This window comes from Myripristis murdjan, chromosome 1, assembly GCF_902150065.1.
Source record: "Myripristis murdjan chromosome 1, fMyrMur1.1, whole genome shotgun sequence".
NCBI lineage: Eukaryota > Metazoa > Chordata > Actinopteri > Holocentriformes > Holocentridae > Myripristis > Myripristis murdjan.
The window spans coordinates 1,505,616-1,516,530 of record NC_043980.1 but is presented as its reverse complement, the minus strand read 5'-3'; positions in this window follow the sequence as shown (position 1 = coordinate 1,516,530).

Sequence of the window (10,915 nt, the reverse complement as noted above, 5' to 3'; positions counted from 1 at the left end):
TACATGAAGTATAGGAGAGGAGAGAGAACACAGCCTTGTGGAGTTCTAGTTGATGTTCTTGATAGTGTGGATATGTGCTCATTCACTCTAACTCTCTGAGACCTGTAAAATCAGTTGTTGTTGTTGTTTTTTTTTTTCAAATGTCTCAAAATTGAAAGTGTTTTTCAGTTACAAAATTTAATCAACCAGACACCAATGGCACAGTGCTGTGTTTTACCACTTTCTCCAACCAAAAACACTCTGCTGTGGTTAGAGGGTACCTGGCTGGAAAAATATTTCATCTCTGCTCTGAAACCAGCAGCTTTTCCCCTCACACTGTCTGTCAGGAGAACCAGTTTGGTGCTTCTGCTGCTCTGTGACAAATGACCTTCATGATGTTTGTTGTCTTCCTCCGTCACTGTGAGGTTAGGCTGAACCCGGCACAGCTGGAAGCAACCCATAGACTGCCACCTTGTGGACAAAAATATACTGCAGCCCTAAAACAAGTGGATTTATTGAACGACACTGAAAATATATTGAGCCAAGTCATTTGAATCTGCATACAATATTATAACAAAGTAATAATAATAATAATAATAATAATAATGATAATGATAATACATTTTATTTGTTTAAAACAAGTAGAGAATTGAACAGCAATGACACAGTAAAAAAAAAAATATATATATATATATTTATTGAGTGAGAGGTAAACAAGTGCCCGTGAAAAACATTTAAGCCATTTTTTCAGCCAGATTGAGAGAGATATCTCATTTCTCATTGTCATTGTCATTTTCTGTGTTTTTGACATAATCTGTCTGTCTGTCTGTCTGTCTGTCTGTATAAATTTATATATAGATAGATAGGCCTAGATAGATAGACAGACAGTAACGTGCGGTGGGGTCCTTGGCATGGCCAAGGGTCAATTCACGCAGAAGAACTCAAATTGCATAGAGCATGCATATGACAACATGGCTAGCCGTGCTCAAATGAAAAATACCTCATCACTGAAAATATTACCTACTGTATATCTTATTGGCCAGTCTGTGTGGTTTCCATGGCAACACGAAACGTTTCACTGAAACCCTCATCAAAAGCTGGTGTCAACTTTGTTCGCCTGAATAATGGACTGTTTTGTTGTCAATTTTGATTTCTTTGGCGACCTAAGTTAGTATCGATAGTATCTGCCTCAGCAGATTCAGCACCACGGACAGTACCCACTAAGGCTGATTCAGCACCATGGACAGTACCCGCGGAGGCAGATTCAGCACCACGGACAGTACCTGCTGGGGGGGATTCAGCACCACGGACAGTACCTGCTGAGGCGGATTCAGCACCACGGACAGTACCTGTCAGATTTTCCATGGAGATGTGAGGTGGTTACTTTGTTCTTTTTATTAATGTGTTAATGTTATCAGTAATTAATTAGCCTATTAATCGTTATTAATTTGTTTAGTCTTTATCAGTTGCCTAGGTCATTGATTTAATTAATTTGTTTATTTTCTTGCATGAACATTTAAGCAATAAACACATCTGTGAAAACTGTCGTCTTTATTTCAGAGGTAAATTGATAACAGCCTGAAAAGGTGATTAGCAAAAGCCCCCGAAAGGTGGGGTTGAAATAACATAACTCTGTTCAGCCTTAATGTGACTGCTTACTGTTACTTTTGCTGCTTAGCCACATTAATCGGAACTGATGTTAAATTGGAGTGACACACCCCAGCTGAAATAAAACATCTGCTGGTGAGTTTATGAAAAGACAGATCAAAATGAATGTCATGCAATACTACTACTACTACTACTACTACTAATAATAATAATAATAATAATAATAATAATAATAATAACAATAACAATAATAATAATAATAAATTATTGTTATTGATATTATTATAGACATATCTTATAAGATACTACCCAGCTGGCATTTTAACATTTATTCAACACTGAATCAACATCATAACTCATGGGTGAATCAATGTTGAATTTGGTTTTGATTTTGCAAACCGAATCAACGTTGATATTGTGATGTTGTTTCAATGTCTTACGTTTCAACATGAGTGAACTAATGTTGAAGGCCCAAGAGTGAATTAATATAGAAAATTCCCTGCGGCAATTTTGAGAGTTCCTCGGGGGCTGTTGCCGGGGGGTGCGTGTCTGACCTCTGTCTGAATCACTAAAAAGTAAGAAGAAGAAACTCTAAATGTGCTTGCCACCCTTGCGACCCTGTGGTAAACCACCAAACCTATGCTGTTTGAAGGTTGTGTAGTGTTGTCGCTCTCGTCCAGGTGGGGAGTTGAACTCTGGTCTCCTGCATGGCAGGCAGAGACACTATCCACTGTGCCACTTGTGCTTGTGTGGGCTGAGTCAGAAATGAGGCCCTATAAAGTGTGTAAGCACTCAGCATGAGTGACAGTGGCGCTTGGCAGAGAAGCGCCTAAAAGTAGTGCTCAAACTACTGCTTTTTTCTCAATGACAGTAAGTCCGAGCAGAAAATAAAATGTACCATGAGAAAGGTAAGGCTTTGGGCTTTTAAACTGTGTCAAAATTATTTGCCTAGCTTGTGGGTTCCAGGTATAATGGGAGTCTATAGGGGAGCTGGCACTCCTGCCTTGTTAAGTGTCACTGTCTAAAAAGTATACGTTGCTTTGCTTTTCTAGTTACATTTTTCAAAGCAGAACTATTTTTCCTACTACTTTCCTCTTTCTTTCTTCTTTATATTCATTGCAGCCTATTAGTAAATGTTTGACAGTTTCTGGTGTATTGCAGTCAGGTCCAGTGGGGTGTTTTCCTATAATATGCAGAGTCTGGTCAAGTCCTGTGTGGCCTATTTTTAATTTGATCTCCTCCCTTGGGCCCCTGCACTGTATCAGTAATATTCCAATATTCTTTCCAAAGTTTGTGTATTTGATCCTTTATAAGATTTATGACTTCTGCCTTAAGTCTATTGTCTCTATCATTTTCTATACTTCCTGCTTATGAAGTCTCATGTGATCTCGAGATTACCTCTTTGTATTCGAATACACCACATGCAGGACACAAACTCATCTGTGTCTATTTTTAATGTATAAAATGTATATTTTTGAATTTTTTTAAATTGAAGAACATTATGAACAAAATACAAAAAAATGCTAGTAAAATAAAAATAACGATCATAATGATAATTTCAAAATAGAACATGGAAGAGGACAATAGGTTGAATCAACATACAGATCTTGTTTAAATTTCAACGTTGATTTATTGATAGTGTTCAATAATCTCAAGCTGGTGTTCTCTGTTTGGGGTGGGTTGTTTAACCTGGCTGGGCACTGGGAGGAGTTAGACAGGGGAGGTTATTTAAGGAGAGGTGTGTGCATTTTGTTGTTCTTCAATTGATGTTAAACCCTAGTTTTCTTCCTGTGTTAAAGGGTCCTGAGTTTGTACTTCCATTTTATTTGCTGTTCATATTATTTACAGAGTCTGGGTAAATCGGGGCAAAACCTAATTAATTGAAGCCACATAGACTTTGTTTGTCCTCAAAAGAGTGAATTACTGTGAGTATAATGATCAAGAATTCAAGTTTTTAAGTTTATATAACAGTATTTGTTATTTATCGCTGATTTGTCTTGTTTGTAATCAGACTCCTGAGGGTTATGATAAAGAAAGCCCAGGCCTCTCCTTTCATTGTGGATGCATTAAAATGTAAGCATCATATTTATTTAAAATTGACTTTAATTGGTGTGTAGCAATGCATTGAACCTTTGTTATTTTGTATAGAAATCATCCGTCCATCCATCCATCCATCTACCCCCCTGTTATCCAGTGCTCAATAAATGGTTAAACGGCTCTTGAATCCCTGTGTTTAAATGTTCACACCATTCCACAATTCTATGACCCAGCCTTCCCTATTATATCTAGTTGGATAATACTAGACAGTCTTTTTCAGATAGGTTGTCAACGTTTCTGCAATTGTTAGCTTTATATATTATTTTAACATTGTTTCAATGTTGAAACAACAACTGACATGTTTTAAATTATATTTCAACATTGAACATTGGTTGAATGCCAGCTGGGAGACTACAAACTGACACTGTGCGCGATGGGTGGCTTCTTGGTGAGTAAATAATTTATTCGTTTAATTGCCCTAATATTAAGCCCCCTAAACTACAGCTTCAGAGCTTTCTGACCGGCCTTTGATTTTCTGTGTGTAAAGCACTCATGTCAATAAACCCGCTCAGTCCCGATCGCAGCGACTGGGGTTCGAATCCGCCCTCAGCTCTATTGCTGCGTGTCATCCCCTCTCTCTACCCTGTCTATCTCTACTGTGACTATCAAATAAAGCAGAAATGCTAATAATAACAATAATAATAAACTCGTGTGTGAAGTGTGAAATGTCTTAATCATCCTCACCTTTTCCCCGGCGCACTTCTGCATTCATTTACAACAAGATCCGTGTAAGTGGTGTATAAAATTAACGAGCAATTAACATCTTACCCGGGAGGCCATTCGGGCCCGGCAACATTTGAGTTCAACCATATAACAGAGGCAAAGACACAGAATTCACTTACTAACCAGTGCCTTTAATTCAGCTTGTGTGCGCCTTTCCGACCCCGCAGCATTGACAAAACCACACACACTCTCCTGCTCACTCCTCTTGCATTTTGTGTTGGACAGCGTGCCAAACAGGACATTTGAGCGCGCCTACACTTCAGTGAGGAGCGTCTCTAATTCACATTCCGTGAAATTTCTCTTTTTTCCGTCTTATTCATGTTAAGGGTTTTAGTTTTCTGATCATGCCGAGAGGGCAATCTCAGGTGCCGGGCTCATTTAAATATGATTTGCATATTTACAGGGACAGAAAGGGGTCAGGTACTCCAATATGTGCTCTCTATTCCACGTTGATTCGGATGTTCAAAGCAAATGGGCTTGGATTCATGTGTAGGCACAGATTGATACATCTGGATTTTTTTGTGCGTACAACGTGTTCTGGATTTAAGCGTACGCCATTTTTCAGTAGGAAATCCACTCAAGTCTTTGTACATGAGGCCCCTGGCCTTTATGGCAGAGCGGCTGGACAGAAGCCTCTCCTTCCCTGGTCTGATGAAACCGAGATTGAACTGTTTGGCCTCAGTTCCAATCGTTATGTCTGGAGGAAACCAGGCAGCACTAATCACCTGCCCAGTACCATCCCAGCAGTGCAGCTTGGTGGTGGCAGCATCAGGCTGGTGTTTTCCAGCAGGAGGGACTGGGAGACTGGTTAGGGCTGAGGGAAAGCTGAATGTAAGAAAGTACAGAGATATCCTCAATGAAAACCTGTTCCAGAGCTCAGGACCTCAGACCGGGCCGAAGGTTGACCTTCCAACATGACAAAATGTCAAACGAAATGTTTCACTGAAACCCACATCAAAAGCCTTTGTCAACTTTGTTGGACTGCATAATGGACTGTTTTGTCAATTTTTATTTGGCAACCTAAGTTTGAATAAATGGCTGAACCAGGAAGACAAGACAGAAGAGAAAAAGGAGAGATACACGAGAGTGACGAGTGAAGAGCTGGATCAGCTGGAGAGGTCAGGAAATGAAGCCGGTACGGCCCGGTCAACGTCTTGAGCCGTCAAATGTCTACAAGACTACCTGACAAACACCGGGCAGACAGCTGATTTCTCACCTGTAAGGAAAGAAGAGCTGAACAAGATCCTCCGTGAATTTTAATTTCTATAATAAAGTGCCTCAGCGGAGTCAGCACCACGGACAGTACCTGCTGAGGCAGATTCAGCACCACGGACAGTACCTGCTGAGGCAGATTCAGCACCATGGACAGTACCTGCCTCAGCAGATTCAGCACCACGGACAGTACCCGCTGAGGCAGATTCAGCACCACGGACAGTACCTGTAGGATTTTCCACAGAGATGTGCGGCTATAACTTTGTTCTTGTTATTAATGTGTTAATGTTATCAGTTATTGATTAGCCTATTAATTGTTATTAATTTGTTTAGTCTTTATGAGTTTCCTGGGCCATTGATTTAATTAATTCGTCAATTTGTTTGCATCTGTACATTGAAATGAACATTTAATAAATCAACACATCTGTGTAAACTGTGGTCTTTATTTCAGAGGTAAATTGATAACAGCCTGAAAAGATGATTCTATAACTCTGTTCAGCCTTAATGTGACTGCTTACTGTCCTTACTTTTGCTGCTTAGCCACATTAATCGGAGCCGACGTTAAATTGGAGTGACACACCCCCAGCTGAAATAAAACATCTGCCGGTGACTTTATGAAAAGACAGATGTTTGTTATGGCGCCGACACTGGAAAGCAGTAGCCTGTATTTAAATATAACTGTTCATATAAGTTGGTTGTAGGTAAAGAAAAAAATCAGCTGTGTTGATGAGTCCCTGTCACGGCAACTGTTAGATTAAAAATGACTGAGAAGTCGGCAGAAGTATAACTATCAGTCCATGAAAAAAAAAATTGCAGCGGATATTCTAGTTACAACATAACTGAGCACAGCAGTTTTGTGTTGCTCTGTGTGGTATTTATTCAATTTTGGGAAATCACGATGTCTAGAAAACATGATAAGCCCAAGTTGGCTGACAAGGACTAGTTACTCATGTGTTTCCGCTGAAACGGAGAGAATACCAGCAAAAAACTTTGATATTCTGAGAGCAAAATGCCCACAGTATGGATACATTTTGATTATACATTTCATTTTGTTGGTAATAGTTGTATAATCACATTATTACACTCAAGGGTGTGCTTGACCGTTTCGTGTAATAAGGCTTAATAAAAACAGTGATCACACCAACATGGCCTGTATCATGTATGACAGAGCGGTTCAGATTCACCTGCTGCATCTTAACAGGGTTTACTCAACAGTCACGTCACGCCAATCAATAGATTCACCTGTATCTGTCAACAACACAGGATTTGCAGCATTCGAAAAATAAAGAACAATAATGACCAATACAATCAGCAAAATATCCATTACAAAACTTGCACCCGGCCACTGGTAAACACCATGCGCTCGGGGCGCACTGGTGCTGGGGACAGCCGGATCCTCGGCGCCTATGGCCCCCTCTACCGGACTCTCCTCACTGGGACCCCCCTCGCCACCTGCCGACTCAGGATGAGGACCTGAGGACACCAAGACACAACACATTAGCCCACTGTGCTTTTACGTCTAAAATGATTAGTTCATGTAATAAAAATGAAACAGTACTTTACCTGGCTCGTCTGTGGTCTCAGCCAAATCTGTGTCCCCCTCCTTCTGTGGCACAATCCAACCTTTTTTTTTTTTTTTAAACAGCGGTAACAACGTGTTGCCACTCGCAACACTTCCTCTTATTTGTAACGCCACGACTGTGGCTGCCAAATAACATAAACTTTCTCCTCTCCATCTCGCCCACAGGCACCTCGATTTCCGTATCTGTAAAATTCCGTTGTTTCGCCTTTCTCTCCGTGGCTGCCCCATGATTAACCGTAACACACCATTGATGAGCTGGCTCATTTAAATATGCATCAACATTCATGAGGTGCTTTGCATTGACCATTTATGGTTGAATGTGGGCGTGTAGTGGGCGGAGGATGAGACGGAACCGTGTCGGCAAACTTTCAGGTGGACTGTGATTTAGAAAGGGGGAAATTGGTTGCAGGTGTGCATACGCATGGTTTATAAGTCTGGATTTTTTTTTTTTTTTTTTTTTTTTGCGTATGCCATTTTCGGCTTTTGGGCGTAAGTACCCTTTTAGTATGAATCCTACGCAATGTCTTATAAATGAGGCCCCTGATCTGTGGCTCTGATTTCAGAATCAGTTTTATTGGCCAAGTATGCGTTCACAAGGAATCTGATTCCGGTAAACTTTAAACTCTCAGTGCAAATAGAAAAAGTGAACAATCCAAATTTGAACGTAAAGAGGCTGATCTGCTTTCTTCTTTCATATGGAAATATTCACAACATCCAATTGTATTTAAGGCAGAGAGAGAGAAGTTTCCCAGTCTGTTATTAACAAGGAACGTGGAGAGGGCAGCAGATTTAGGAGCTGGCTTGTTCAGATTCAAATGGGCGGTGATTCATGAGAAATATTTCTCAGCTGTTTACAGTGTTGGCATGGAGGACAAGAAGCTCTGGAATGAGAACACCTCCAAACTGTGGATTTCAAAGCCATTTGTAAAAGTTCAGAAGCCTGCTGTTCACTTTGATATTCTCTGGATCGATGAAAAGGACTGAGAGAACTTCCTTACCTGTCCACTTGATGGCGCTCACGCTCCATAAACAGAATGTGAGAGTGACAGCAGAGCCTGGTGCTGCTTTGAACGGGCCGTGCTGCTCCCTCTGTGCTGAAAGTTGAGATTGTCCATGTTGCTGCTGTGAAGCAGCTGGACTCCACTGGACTGGCCGCTCTCCCTGCAGCTCAGGACAAGTCCTTCATCCTGAGCAGCCCCTTCATGTCTCTGACAGCTTCTACGGCAGGGCTATTCAACTTCAATAGCAAGGGGGCCAAATATGAAAATCAATGGGGGTACAGGGGCCACTTAAAATATTTTGAATGCTGCTTCAGGTTGTTCCTTCATCACAGGTAATTTCAGTATCAACTTTTATGTTTTTTTTTTTGTTTTTTTTTCCTTTTTGTCTTGGGCTTTGACAGAGACATTTTGAAGCTTGAAATGTAATGTGATATAACATAAATATGTATCCAACACATACAGGATGTGGTTCCAATGTCTCAAAAAAAGCTCAGCATAGATACATTATATCAGGGCCGGCCCGTGGCATAGGCAGTATAGGCAAATGCTAAGGGCGCCATCTGCTGGAGGGGCGCCGCTAGCGGCCAGAGGGACGCTGGCACCGGTTGTTCTACCGCATAGGCGGCGCCATTTTGAGCCAGGCCCACCCAATCAGAACAATATGTTTTCGGGATTAAAATGTTCATCCAGCCAGCCATGCCAGCCTTAGCAGAGCTCATGTGAAACTAGCTTCTCAGTCAATCAGCAGCTTTCTATCATACGCTTTTTCACCAAACGACTCCGTGTTGAGCAGGAGGAAACTCCTGCGGCCATTCCACCACTTGATTTAAATGTTACGAGTGCGAGTTCTAGTTTACCGGTGAGCTCAGCCGTCCGGCCCCGCTCCCAAAGCAACGCCAGTCCTCCTCCTCCTCCTTCATCCCTTCAGTCATGTCAGCAAGCCAAGCCACAGTAACACAAATAACTGGGACCATTTCTGCTGCACTTAATAGCCTATGATAGATTTATTATTCTGAATAAGCTGCAACCAAAATAACTTGGACCTTTTTATGCTGTGTGTGCGTTTTATCCGTTGTTTATAAAACAGGTGCTTCCCATCCTTAAATGTGATTGGCTGAGCTGCGTTCCATGCCGTTGTAAAATCAGTGTAACCCACTGGCAGACCGCAGCACAAAATATCCTTGCGCCAGTGTAAACGGACATAGTGTTGCCTAGCAACCAACTACTCTGCACTCAACTTACTCGTTAGGTCACATTTGTTTCAAGACTTTTGTAAACAAAATGTCAGACTTTGTGGTGAATTTTGATTTGCTGGGTGGCCTGAGCCTGGATGAGTGGTTGGAGGAGCTGCTTGGTGTCTGTTAAAAGACGCTGAATTCACCACCAGCAACAATGTTTTCACCGGTGTGGTAAAGAAACTCCGCCGAGAAGGACGTGACAAATCTTCCCACCACCAAGCCATAACCGAGGCAGACTGCCAGAAGATGAAGCACTTTCAGGCACGAAGCTCAGACACACCTTGGGGGCTTGACTGTAAAGTCTGGTTTGACGTGCAGCTTCATATGGGACGCTGGGCGAACGAGGGCAACCGTAAAGCCCGACTCTTTCAGCATACGCCAAGACGAAAATGGCCCAAAATATGTCACGCTGAATGCACAAAAAATCACAAAGATGCTGCCGAAAAAAACATAGAAAGCCTGAGGGGATTCATATATGAGCAGCCGGGTAACCCACTGTGTCCGGTGGCCTCCCTGGAGAAATAGCCTACCTCTCCTTGCTGCCTCCTGATCCACCTGCCTTTTATCTCCACCCAAAGCGGACATTGGTGGTATGGTAAATTAGCAGTATACTTTTATTATTATTGTTATTGTTAGATCCGACGTTAGGCATACGTCTGCGCAAAAACGCACCTGTTGCGAAACGCACGCCACCGTCCCTGCAAAGAGGAGTCCAAACATAATTGAACACTATTTTAACAATTGCGCCATTAATGGAAATATCCAATTCAACATTAACGAGCCCAAACAGCCTGATGTGACATGATGATGGCGCTAGATGAAAAAGTGATCTTAGCGGTGGAGGGGCGCAAGAGAGTAATTTCGCCTAGGGCGCCAACATAGGAAGGGCCGGCCCTGCATTATATTATACGTCTATGGCTCAGAATTATGTACCTGTTTTGCAGGTATTGTGTGGCGGGCCACAGAACAAAGCTGGGATGTGGCTCTGACGTTTCCACACTGTGACACTGAAGTCATGAGGAAGTGACTGCAGCCTCGGAGCAACAGGAGAAGCAGCGGCGTCTTCTCTCTCTGGGTTTCCTCTCCACATGAAGCTGGAAAGTCTCTTGGATTTGATGTGGATGTGATTCAGCAGGTAAAGACCCGACCAGGGATCAGTGCAGATGTTTGGTGAACAGGCTCCTTCATTGTGTGTCAGAACTGGAGGACTGAGAGCAGACTGGGACCAGGAGATGTGGAAAGGCTTTCAAAATGGGATTTCCATGATTCCAGATCTTAATCTTCATTATGTCATAATATTTAATGTTGACTGAGGACAAAATCAGCTTTGTCTAAAATGTTTTACCTGTGTGTTTTACTGGGGTCCAAAGTCTGCGTCAGGTAGATTGTAAACAGGAACAGATCAAAGTTCATTTTTTCTGCTATTTATCCACCAAGAGAGGGTGTGCCAGAGGATTCAAAGTCCTCTGTAGATG